The sequence below is a fragment of the Diadema antillarum genome, unplaced genomic scaffold, assembly GCF_040938485.1.
Source record: "Diadema antillarum isolate AM-2024a unplaced genomic scaffold, OU_Dant_1.0 seq00000024_RagTag, whole genome shotgun sequence".
Classification (NCBI taxonomy): Eukaryota; Metazoa; Echinodermata; class Echinoidea; order Diadematoida; family Diadematidae; genus Diadema; species Diadema antillarum.
The window spans coordinates 551184-563970 of record NW_027271142.1 but is presented as its reverse complement, the minus strand read 5'-3'; positions in this window follow the sequence as shown (position 1 = coordinate 563970).

Here is a 12787-nt window from a genome sequence, read left to right as displayed (position 1 = left end):
GGGCGCAACTGCTGGCAATTACTGGCAGCAACATTAGGAGAATGGCATAACGATTCAATGCAAGCGAGCAAAGCGAGCGAGCTTGAGAATTTTGACATTTTACAGTCCCAAAACTCCCGTTTGTAGCTATATCTTTCGCTTTGGAAATTAAGGGGGGGCATCGGACGCAACTGCTGGCAATTACTGGCAGCAACATTAGGAGAGTGGCATAACGATTCAATGCGAGCGAGCGAAGCGAGCGAGCTTGAAAATTTTGACATTTTACAGTCCCCAAACTCCCGTTTGTAGCTATATTTATCTTTCGCTTTGGAAATTAAGGGGTGGGGGCATCGGGCGCAACTACTGGCAATTACTGTCAGCAACATTAGGAGAATGGCATAACGATTCAATGTGAGCGAGCGAAGCGAGCGAGCTTGAAAATTTTGACATTCTAGAGTCCAACAACTGCCGTCGTAGCTATGTTTTTCGCTTTAGAAATTAAGGGGGAGGCGCATCGGGCTCAACTGCTGGATGCGAGCGAGCGAAGCGAGCGAGCTTGAAAATTTTGACATTTTACAGTCCAAAAGCTGCCGTTTGTAGCTTTATTTTTTTCCCTTTTATTCATATAGATCTACATATTTATTTTATTTTCTTTGTTTATTCATTTATTTTTATTATCATTATTTCTATTTGTTTATATTTTTTTTTTGGGGGGGGGGGCAAAAATGCGTTTTGCCCCCCCCCCCACTTTTTGGATTGGGGGGGCGGCCTCCCCCCCCCCCGCCCCCCCCCCCCCCCACTTCCGGTGCCTATGGATGTCATCCTCAAGATGTCTGCTCAGGCTAGTGACTACACAATAAGCCAGTTCGTAATTAGCTCATGTACACATTGGTACAAATTACCTTTCTTTTTTCAGTTGGTTAGGCACTTCACTTGTTTTCAAAGTTGCTTAAAGTTGCCCGACTTAACAATTCATGGAATGCATGATCAAACAAAGAATGAGCTTGCGTTTAGAGCTGGTGATCAGTATACCCCATCAGTTGTCACTGAATAACTGTTTGATAATTTATCATCGAACATAATCAGGAGTTATGTTGTGCGGTTATGTCCTGCCATGTGCTGTCATGTTTTGTACGTTGTGTTTGGCTTACCTGCGGGCTTTTCCCGTCTGAGTTGACAGGAGACGAGCTCCCGACAGGGCGGGCGATTCATGCGCTGTACAACGGGTTCAAATTCAATCTCTATGTTACCGTCTGGGCTGATTAGAAGTTGGCATGAGGCAGAATCCGCAACGAGATATTGCGCACAAACTGTGAGTTCCGAGTGCGTAGTTCATGGAAGGTTGAATACATACAAACAGCCAATGATATGATGGCCTGTGTACAGTGAGTGAGGTCATCAGAGACCAGCCCAGCCAAGATATGTAGGGGAATGTTTACAAAAATCGAGGGAAATGTTTTATTGGACGGTATTAAGTGTTTTAGACATTCTAACCATTAGATAGCCAGTCCGCCATTACTCCCATGTCCTTAAAGGGCCCCTGAAATGCAAATGCATGTTAATTTGTGTTGATTTATGATACCCACAACATCGCTTTTGCGGTGAAATGAATTTCCTTTTCTTTTTCTAAAAAACCAATACTGACAATCAGTAAATATGTATATGGGTGAGAATTTTGAACGATGTACAATTGCCAATTTTCGTACCTTATGACATTCTTTTCCTTAGAACACGCCAGGATGATCTAAGAAACCAGATTTTTTCATGTCATCTCAAAGACTGGTAAATTTCCTTTCAGGAAATATATGGTTTGGTTGACTTTTGCCTGATATTTTTCATTTCACAAGGTCTTTGAGCGTAAAAATACGGTAAAAACGCTATTTTCACAAAAAAATTTTGTTTTTCAAACTAATGATGTGCATTTTTAATGGTACGTGGCATCTAATATCTGACCATGTTCTGGATCTGACATATCATGGGTATGTACCACAAAATTATAAGAACTTTATGAGCACGTATAAAATTACAGAGAACAATTAAAATATCAAAGTCCTAAACAGACGAACGTCCGTGATGCTTTTATTTCTATCGCTGCTGCAAATTCTACTTTGTTGTCCCAACTGTAACGTATACGAAAATTTGGTGTTCCACCTAATGGATATATCCTGCAAAAATTGTACGTCTGCTGGCTGTACATGGGACGTAATATTCTTTATGCAAAATTATACTGAGTTTTCGTCACGGACGTGCCTCCGCTATTTTCTAATAAAAATCGTAGCCCATGAAACGTTATTGGCGATATTGTTCTGAGTCGTAATCAACTAAGATCTAGCAACACGATAATATGTTTGTTTTGAGTTTCTGTCCATCCTTTGTCAAATAGGAAACGAAATTATATTCTTAGACGAACCTCCAAGAAAAAAAGAACGTCCGTGATGATTAAAACGTTTTCGAGTGGGACACCATCTTGCTTTGATGGCGAAGGTGCATTTTACCTTTGGCTCTCTAGCCGAGGAGCTGCATGCCATTTTTGGAGCGGACTGAGGTTCGTCCGCAGTTTTTGGACCATGCAATTCACCAAAAACCAAGCAAATAATTAATATTTTCTCTGAAAATTCACCTCCTGATCCCCCTCTGAGCAATACATATGTTGTAAGGATGTCAAATTTCTTATAATTTGCATTGACAATACATTTTCAAATTTTTGAAAGAGTTAGGAAGGCTAGGTACTCTCTGCCGATTAGTTATCCGTCCTGGAACATGACCCTATAGAACGAACGTCCGTGATAATTCCAGAGAACGTCCGTGACGTATGCAATCCCTCCGATAGGGATAACTTGTCCCGAAAGTGTCCTGTATTCTTTAAAACTTTTGGCTATAATAGCGACAAATAAAGTTTTACAAAGTAGAAAATGAGTTTAGAGCAGTAGTTTCAGAATTTTTAAGGCGTTATGTGATCATGATGAACAAACAATTGAAAATTTACTCACAATTTTACGCTTGTTTTCCCTTTAATTATACAAAAACAGCTAAATGCTTAAAACAAAGTTATAGGAAAATGGAATTTTGCGTAATCTGTAATTTCTGTGCGTTTAAATTTCTTTCTAATGAGGTTCTGGAGACAATTTGTACTGTTACAGGTTCTGAAAGTTTCGCTCACGGACGTTCTGTCGGAGCAAGGAAATTTCTGACAATTACAAATAAATCACTGCACATAAGATTAATGTTAGTTGAAAATATTACCAAATCACCGAGCCGCTCATACCCGAAAGTGAATAGCGTTCAGCACTCAATTTACCTGTAATATCAAACGGAAAACGTTTTTTTTTCACGGATGTTCGTTGGTTGAATAAGTCAGTAGATTACATAGTAGGAGAAAGAGGATCAGTGCCACTTTTTAGTGACAGGTGCTCTAAGTGTTTATCTTTTGAGTACGGTAGCTGCCGTCTCAAACAGAACACATCCAGTTTTGGTCTCCATAACGGACGTTCGCTGTAATTGTCATGATATTAAATGCCTTAAGTCATTCTTATTTTTCTCTTCATGACGATTTTTCTCTCATTCCCTCAATAGCCTGAACATGCTGCGACCAAACTGAAAACAAAAACAAAACAAAACAAACCAAAACAAATCCGAAAAGTGCTACGCAATCACATTCAGGATAATGACGGAAGAAGTCTGTAATGAGCATGTGTTGAATAAGAAACGGAAAAGTTTCAAAAGGACGTGGAAGCAGTTGAATGAAAATGACTGAGAAACAGAGAAGGGATCGAGCTCCAACACACAGAGAAAAGAATTGCCAGTGCACTCCCGTTATACCAAATTCCTCTGGAGAAGTTTTTGTTTGTTTGTTTATGTTTTTATTCATCGAAATGCCGTCACAAGCAAACAAAAATCATGCAGTATACAATTATTGGCTGATGAAAACACACAATTCCTCCCCTTATCATCACATGGTGTTGTTTTATACTCATCAATGAAAAGCAATATTCATTTGTAATTTTTTCCAAGATTTCTTTTTTCATTTTACATTTAAGAGACAGAGAGATCGTCAATTTGTTTGTGCTTTTGTGCTTACTTTGAAAACACATGTTAAAAAAAGTAATTATTAAGAATAGGTTTAAGGTCGCACTTTGATACGTTCGCTCTTCCAAAGATTCGTTTCTCCGATGTCCAAAGGTTTGTTATTCCAAAATGGAAAAAAAAAATGTAGTTAATTCAGGGGGTTTGTTATTAGAAATGTTCTTCGAAAAATAGATATTAAGGATCATTATTTTTAGGTCCGTTCTTCTAAAAGTGGAATGGGCCTGATATTCGTTTAGGTGAAAACGGTTATTATGAGGTTTTGAAATTGGAGGATTTTAGTTGTTAACTTGTTTCTCCACATTTGGATAAGCGAACATAATTTTTCATGTTCCAATTAATAAACCTTTCGGTTAACCTTCGGAGATTCCTATCATTTACCGAATAAAAAAGCTTCATAATTATACGAACTCTATCAATTTTCGTATTGACAAACTGTATGAATAACGAGCCTCCGAAATGACGCGCTACAAAAGGTTTGTTATAACAAACCATATCGTATAATATCGAAGTCACAAACATCCATCCAAGTTATATGGACTTATTGTGTCTTGTTATGACGAAACTTCGCAGTATCGAACCTATTATCATTTCTGACTAATATAATAACACAAATTCTCCTCGGTAACAGTGTGTAACACAAGGAGCAAACACAGAGGGATTTCTTCCTAACGTATTCGTTTGCCCTCCCCAGCTAAACTTCGTATTTCTATAACGGAACACATTTCTGTTGTTTTTCTATATTAATTCTTTGTCATAATTTTAGCTGTGATCATGTTCGTTATATAAAAAGCAAATTTTGCATTGTAGACTTTATATAACAAGGTTAGGACCTGAATATTTACTTAATGATAACGAAATTTTAATAAATATATTCGTTCTCAAGGATGGACTACGTCACTGAGGTTACACGTACGTTTGTACGTTCATTTACGAGAGATGGAAAAACTGTTTTCTTTGATTCCTCAGTATAAGAAGATAAACAAGCTTATATAATTGAGAATTGGTAATATCTATTCAGGATTTTGCAGAGGAGTTTGTTCTCGACATGAAATTGCTGTTTGTTGTGAGTAGAATGCGTTTTCAACTCAAGAGAGCTGCATTGTTCAATATCTTGTTTGTTCCGAACGTCCGTGAGCTACATGCGAACCTCCGTGATGAAAACTATGTTATGTTTGTTGGGTTATAGAGACTGCCCAGATGAGATATATCGTAAAAAGGTATATTATCATTTGGGAGTGAGGATTAAAGTATGGGATAGTGAAATAAGAGGTGAAAATATTGAGTTTCTGTAAAATGCGCGTAAAGTTAAGAAAGTGTTTAGCGGAAGAGCAATATTTCCACAGAAATGACGAATTTAGTTAAATCATCAGTTGTCTACCATTACGTACAGGTTAAGAGTACAAGCTTAATATTCTGCAATCACGTACACATGTCCCTTAAGATATTTCGTTAGGATATTGAACCGAATCAGATCTTCGGAAACTATGTTAAATGGTATTCAAATGTATGTACAGTACTATTCCTCACGGACGTTCGCTGATCTGGACATGGTAAACTTGAGCGGTGAATAAAAACTTGTTCCTCTGGGAAAATCCTAGTATAATTGGGTTCATATTAAAGCTTGAGTTATACTCTTTCAGGTAAGATGAATGACTTGGAGAATTTCCTACTTTTTAAATTTTGCCTTGTTTTGGCTCAATTGTACATCGTTCAAAATTCTGACCCATATATATATATATATATATATATATATACATATAACACAGATATATATATATATGTATATGTATGTATATATACATATATTAATGAAAAGTAGGAAATATAAACGTTCTTGTGAATATCATTTATTTTTGTCAACATTTTAGATAAGGATTAAAGTAAAGACGTGGGTGTCTAAGTACGTAGAACAGAATTATCTCCCTTTTCATAAACGAAGAGAAAATCTTAGGTAAGTATTTTCATATTATCTCAGGAAAAGAACCACATAATATGGATTTTTTAAGATATGAGAAACTTGATCCGCAATTGGAGATATCCCCTTTGTAAGGAAATGATTTCTATCGTCATAACCGGCGCTTCGTTTAATATTCATCGCAGTGACGATATCTATCATTTCATATTTCGAAGTTGGAGCAAAAAAAAAGAGTTTTGAATGGTGTGCACAAGATTGTGGTCCTGCTTTTCCAAATCCTCTCCAATCATTGGAAAATAAGGACTAAAAATATTGGCTATATCACTTGAATCTTCACATGTTTGATAATAAAATCTCATTCTTGTCATATTTGATGAGTTATAATTATCATGTTCATATTTTTCTAACTGATAATTGTATAACATTTCATCTGTTCAAACCGTATGACCTTACTCAAGATATCTTTATACGATGTGTATTTATGTTCGACTCTCGTTTTTTTTCCTTTTATATTTATAATATAACCTGTTCTTCCGAAAATTGCAGAAGAAAATGGACTAGGGTGATGTAATGGAAGAAACTGACCTACAAAGCTGACAATCACCAGAAAATTGTAGCTCTCATGGTTGGACTGCTTTCGTTACATTCGAAGGCGCACTTTTTGAATCCAAAGAAACTGATACTGCAACAAGTAGCTGTTGTTTTCAACAGCACTAAACCATGGTAAATGAGGGTATATAATGGAATGTGTCATATTACGTGGTATGGAACAAAATTTGCAATTCTAAATATCCCTCGTCTCATTTTATAAAATTTAATGTAGACAGGTTACTTTTCCTGCCCATTGTCAAACGATAATTCTTGCTAAAAGACAAAAAAGGTGCGTTGATGATGTACATTACTTTCTAAAGGATTTAGAAGTATTTCTCTTTTTGCAGAAGACTTTACGAGAACTAAGAAGAATGCAATGTCTAAAGAAACTACCAACAAATACCTGGTCTTGCTTGAATGACACAGCCCTTATTCCCTCTATAACACGTTTTATACAAAAATTTGGTATTTTACAATGCCATTATTTCCTGACACAAAATGCACGCACAGACCTTGCAATTTGAAACGTAAACCTAACATGAAACCAAATCTTTAAGAGGAGGAACATATGAAGAGTTTGTTTGCAAAAACCGATAAGTCCATTTTTTTAGATTTTGAAGTATGGTCTCTGTCATAAAGTACAAAATAATACCTTTTAAATGATATATTGGCCACTACATATATGTGACCCGCTACAACAAAATGATCCTAAAGTCGGGCGAGGTCGATTATTTGAAGATTGCATGACAATATTCCCTAATCTTTCTGCTTTAAATTGATATATAACTCATGTTATGAAAATAATCGGCTGCGGAGATATCGATGTTTAAAAGAGAGCATGTCGAGACGTCTGGGAAATCACCGTTTCGAAAAAAAGCGCCCTGAAAGTTTTCCTTGCGACGCGGTCTCGATCAAGGGACACGCAAGTTAGTTTTCACCTACGGACAATAGAAGGTAAACCCTAGCAACCCCCAAAATGCTCATTCAATCACAGCGTCGGCGGTCTCCTCACCGACCAATCAGTGACCAGGATGCCAGGAGAAGCGGCTGGGCATAGCGCACCCCGCCTGCGCGCTCCAGTCGACTTGGCAGTGTGCGAGCTTCACGCTTCGGTTAGCGGCAAGCAGCAAACTGACCAATGAGATCACTCCAGTCGTTGTTAGGGGCGGAGCCTATCTGTGGCGCTCAATCCAAATTTTCGAACCAGTTTCTACTTCATTGAAACGCCAAAAAACATGGCCCAGAAAAACGCTATTTTTGGGTCTTTCCTTTCATCATTTTGCTTCAAAATTTCGACAGATGATAGAAGACATGTCAGACTCCAATAATATGTCAAAATCAGAAAATCGTAAGTTTTGACCAATTGTGATGCTCTGACTTCAAACTCGATTTTCACGGCTTCGACCGTGCGCGACTTTAGGACCTTTTTGTTGTAGCGGGTCACATATAGGTACATTTTTGAAGTTATGGTCAAATGAAGCAAAAGTTTTCTTATCATTTTGTTTATTTTTCTTGACCTTTAATTGCAAATATCTCCATATGGCAAATATGGACTTATCGGTTTTTGCGAACAAACTCTTCATAAATATATTCCGAAGTGACTTTGTCAAACTTACCTCAAGTAGGTCTTGCGTAAGGTAAAAGGGGGCAAATCCACCGCAGAAGGAGTCGGAACTTCTGGGACCTAAGACTCAGTATTGGATTTTAGAAAAAAAAAATATTTTGAGCTAAAACCATGTAAATCATCGAATCCTTCACGAAGTCCTTATCTGCTGCTAATTTTATTTCTTTTTTTTGTGGGGGAGGGGAGAGGACGGTAATAGGACACTTCAAAAATGTGATTTCAAAAGCGAATGGCTTTGTAGGGAACTGAGCGACATACAAGAAGAATAGGAATTAAACATTAACTAATAGGAAAGAAAAAGAATATATCAATCACCACATGTCACATCATATTGGCAATAAAATGGTATCGTTTCGCATACATAACATTCCCGACATATACACCATTTGGATTTAGAATCAGGCTCTTTCCTTCATATGGCCAAGTATTCAGTCTAACGGATATGATCATCTAACATCATGTAAGCTGTGACGGAGAATATCTCCAACGAGCGAACCTACCTTTGAGCTGACTACCGTCACCGGCGATTCCTTCCCTTACTGATGATAAAACTCAAAGCAAGGCTGTAAATGCGATGCTTGTGAGTTTCTGTTCGAAGTAACATGTATTTTTGTTAGTTTTTTCTTTCATTATCATTACTGTTAACTCATATTTGCGTGCCGTTGCAACCATGATATGTGTTTACTATGGTTTGCAATAAAAACCGATCTGAAAGTTGCCAAGAACTTATCATTAGAACTTCATGAGTGCGTACTTTTTGTAGAGTGAGACGCTCCCTCACTTTGAATGTCATGACGTGTAAAATTTTAGGTATTGACTGTACATCATAGTTATTTTTTTCTTGTGCGTAACTCATTGAGCCATTATGGGACTTCACCTACGTGTATCTACTCAACGTGATCGTTGTTTAGAGTGTTATTTTGCTTTTTTTCTTAAGATGGCTGCAATTTTGACCAGCCCAATTATGCAAATTTTGCGAAGTGAAAAAAAAAAATGTGCTAATGTAAGAGACTAAAGAATTCATATTAAAGGTGTTTGAAACTGTAGTATGAGAGCCAGGTGACACCTACTATTGATTATTAAATATGTGACCCTGTATCACAAAACCAACAAAAACGCGCCAGACATGGATTTTTACTTGTTGAGCAGATCCTGTAAGAGCAGAATTTAAGCTTTAAGATGATGTATACTAGTAACTCAATTCAAATGGAAAATCCTAACCTATCCTTATATTTGAAAGAAAGTACACACTCTGGAAAGTAGAAGAAGACTCGATCTTTCCCAAAATTTTTTCTTCTTCCATTCATCGCACATATAGCACGGCTTGGTAAAGATTAAGCACTTGAATAGACCCTATACTTCAGAGCATCTTTTCTCAGTTCGCTCTTTAAGAGAGTATATTCTTTCTTTCCAATATTTAGATAGGTTAGGAGAGTCAATTTGAATTAAATACATCATATCAAAGCTTAGAGAGTGCTCTTTCAGAAAATGAACCTGGCGACTTTTTGTTGGTTTTGTGATACAGGATCACATATAATATACATTCTATATACAATACTATAATATACTGTTTCTGTTATTCGATGCTACTCTGTTTCGTTTATATGGAAAAAAGTCAATTTCATAAACCCTTCCCTACAAGAAGCCAAGTTTCCAGCTATAAAGAAAAGTGATTCATGCAACATAATGTTTCTTATAATTATATGTGACTGTGCACCTCAAAACGAACATAAAGTCGCACACATTGATTTTGCGTGAGGACTAAAAATAAGTGAAATGGGTCAACCTAGCCGAACTTGACTTTTTCATATTTTCTGAAAGAGCGGGGCTTCTTTTACATTATGCTAAAATTTGGTATCATAAAACGGGCAGGAAAGTATGTTTTTTTAGCAGTTTATCTCGAACATTTTTGGTAGAATAGTGTGATTAGGTGTGTCTTTAGAATCCCTTTTTCATTTCTGAAAAACCTTATCCACACTCTTCACTTTCAACTCTAATAGCTTTTGAAAGGATAGTGCTACTGCTTTGAAAGTTGGCATTAATTATGGACAGAATGTGTGAATGAGGCATTCTCAATTTCAGTTTAATTTGATAATCCCTTCATTGTTGTTACTCTGGTGGTTTACTTCCTGTTTTTGTCCCATTCATCACACAGCCAGCACGGTTTGGTAAAGATTAAGCGCTTGAATAGACACTGTACTTCAGAGCCTCTTTTCTCAGTTCACACTTTTCCTGATTTTGTGCTTTCTTTCCAATATTTAGATAGGTTAGAAGAGTCCATTTGATTTGAGTTATACATCATTTTGAAGCTTAAAGTCTGCTCTTTCAGAATATGGTCTTAACTAAAAATTCATATCTGGCGACTTTTTGTTTGTTTTGAGGTGCAGGGTCACATATAGAATAAGTCAGTGTGTAGTCCTGTTAAAGGGGAAGGCTAGTAACTGATCTGTGGGAATCAGTGCGAATGCTGGGGGATGATTGTTCCAATTCTTTTGGGATTCATTTAAGAGTACATTATATATCTATCGTTGTGTGAAAATTATTTGCTTCAGAACGGTCTCATATTCAAGTAATGTGCAGCTTAATGCCCCGTCACTGTACAGGCATGCTAACCTGGAAACATCAAACTGCACATTACTTGAATATGAGACCATTCTGAAGCAAATTATTTTCACACAACAATAGATATATAATGGGTTTTAACGGACTGCAAGGAAGTTAAAACAATTTACTCTTGAAGGACACAGTAGCGATGTTGCCGGGCAGATATAGGGCAGGGGGATTACGCAACAGGTGACCCCTGCTCTTGCTGCCCCTCTCGTTTGCGGGGGTAAGCGCACGCGGCGAAGAAATTGCTTAGGTAGCGTCATTCGATACAAACTCGTAAAGTAGCGGCCCGTCAGTGTTGTGCCATCTGGATTATTGTTCGGCCGTGTACATTCATGTTTCACTATTATAGGTTGTATATATGTTATATGCTAGTCTGGGGGTAGCGGGCATGCTCTAGTAGGGTCTGGATTGGTTGCGTATGAATTTAGGGGATTATAAAGGAGCTGCTCCGTTGAGCTCCTTGGATGATTGGAGATAATGATGTCCGTACTTCTCGGTGACTCTGTTATCCTATGGCGGCGGACCCTGGGGGTCCGTTTGGCCGTATTTTGAAAAAATTAAGCCGCTATAGGATAACATCTGCTTTAAAGTACAGTTTGAATCGTTCATAATTATATTCCTCTCGAGGTAAAGGGGGCTTTGTTCTGGTAACATACTTTTGGATGCAATTCTATTTACCGGCGAGTAGCGAAGCAGGCTGACCTTAGTACCACGAGGATGGATTGTTATCTAAGCCCTCCGTAAATATGCGAGTCTTGGGGCAGTCGCGCTGGTCGGTGACTGCTTCAAGGCGCGGACGCAAGGGATCGGAGTTGGTATATGTGCCCTCGTGAAGCACTTGTTAATGCGACCAGAACAGGTGTTTGGGTTTTATTTCCTGCCAATTTCGCTATCGGTGCGGCGGGGCAGATGGACTTTTACGGGTGGCTTTGCTTTCGCTTGATATACCAGTTGAGTAACATTGGTTTACTATATGAATTAAGGGCCCTTGTCACAGAGGCTATAAACCCCCTTCATCTCGGGATGCATAATGCTGTGAAGTGTATTACTATTGTACGTGTTTGGAATGGTGTAAGAAGTTCTCACTATATCAAAATGTATATGCAAGATCGAACTCGTTATTATGGATAAGCACGTTGTCATTCGATTGTATGGATTATATAACTTATGGCTTCCACGATTAAACCACCATAACCGCAGATTTGGTTTTCCATGTCTTTTTATTGTGTCGTACCAAGGAGTAATGGGTTTTAACGGACTGCAAGGAAGTTAAAACAATTTACTCTTGAAGGACACAGTAGCGATGTTGCCGGGCAGATATAGGGCAGGGGGATTACGCAACAGGTGACCCCTGCTCTTGCTGCCCCTCTCGTTTGCGGGGGTAAGCGCACGCGGCGAAGAAATTGCTTAGGTAGCGTCATTCGATGGTGGTTTGTCGTGGAAGCAGGAAGTAATTGAGGCGGCTCCTAATATTGGATTTCGTGCATTGTCTTACACATTGAACTTCGAAACCCACCTCCTCCCCGTCCGCCTCCTGCAAATCTTGGATTGGTATTTCATTTCTTATGGGTGTTTCGATAATTGATAACAAAGTACATAGGGGGCAAGCTTACCTACGTATTTCCATACGGTCGTCGTAATGGACGTTTCGGTTTGATGGAAACGGATGTGCCGATTAATGATAACATGTCAGGGAGGCATGGGTTGTAAGGTAACAGTGGGATAGTGTGGCCATTCTCAAGAGCGTAGCTCGGTTGCACCGCGCAGGTGGACCGCAGGGGAATTTTCCGGCGACATTTTCCCTTCATAATAAGGGTGGTTGAGAAAGCTGAAGGGTTTTTTGCTGGTTTTTCGCCCCTGCTTGGGGGTTGCCACACTTTGCGGCCGTATTTTGAAAAAATTAAGCCGCTATAGGATAACATCTGCTTTAAAGTACAGTTTGAATCGTTCATAATTATATTCCTCTCGAGGTAAAGGGGGCT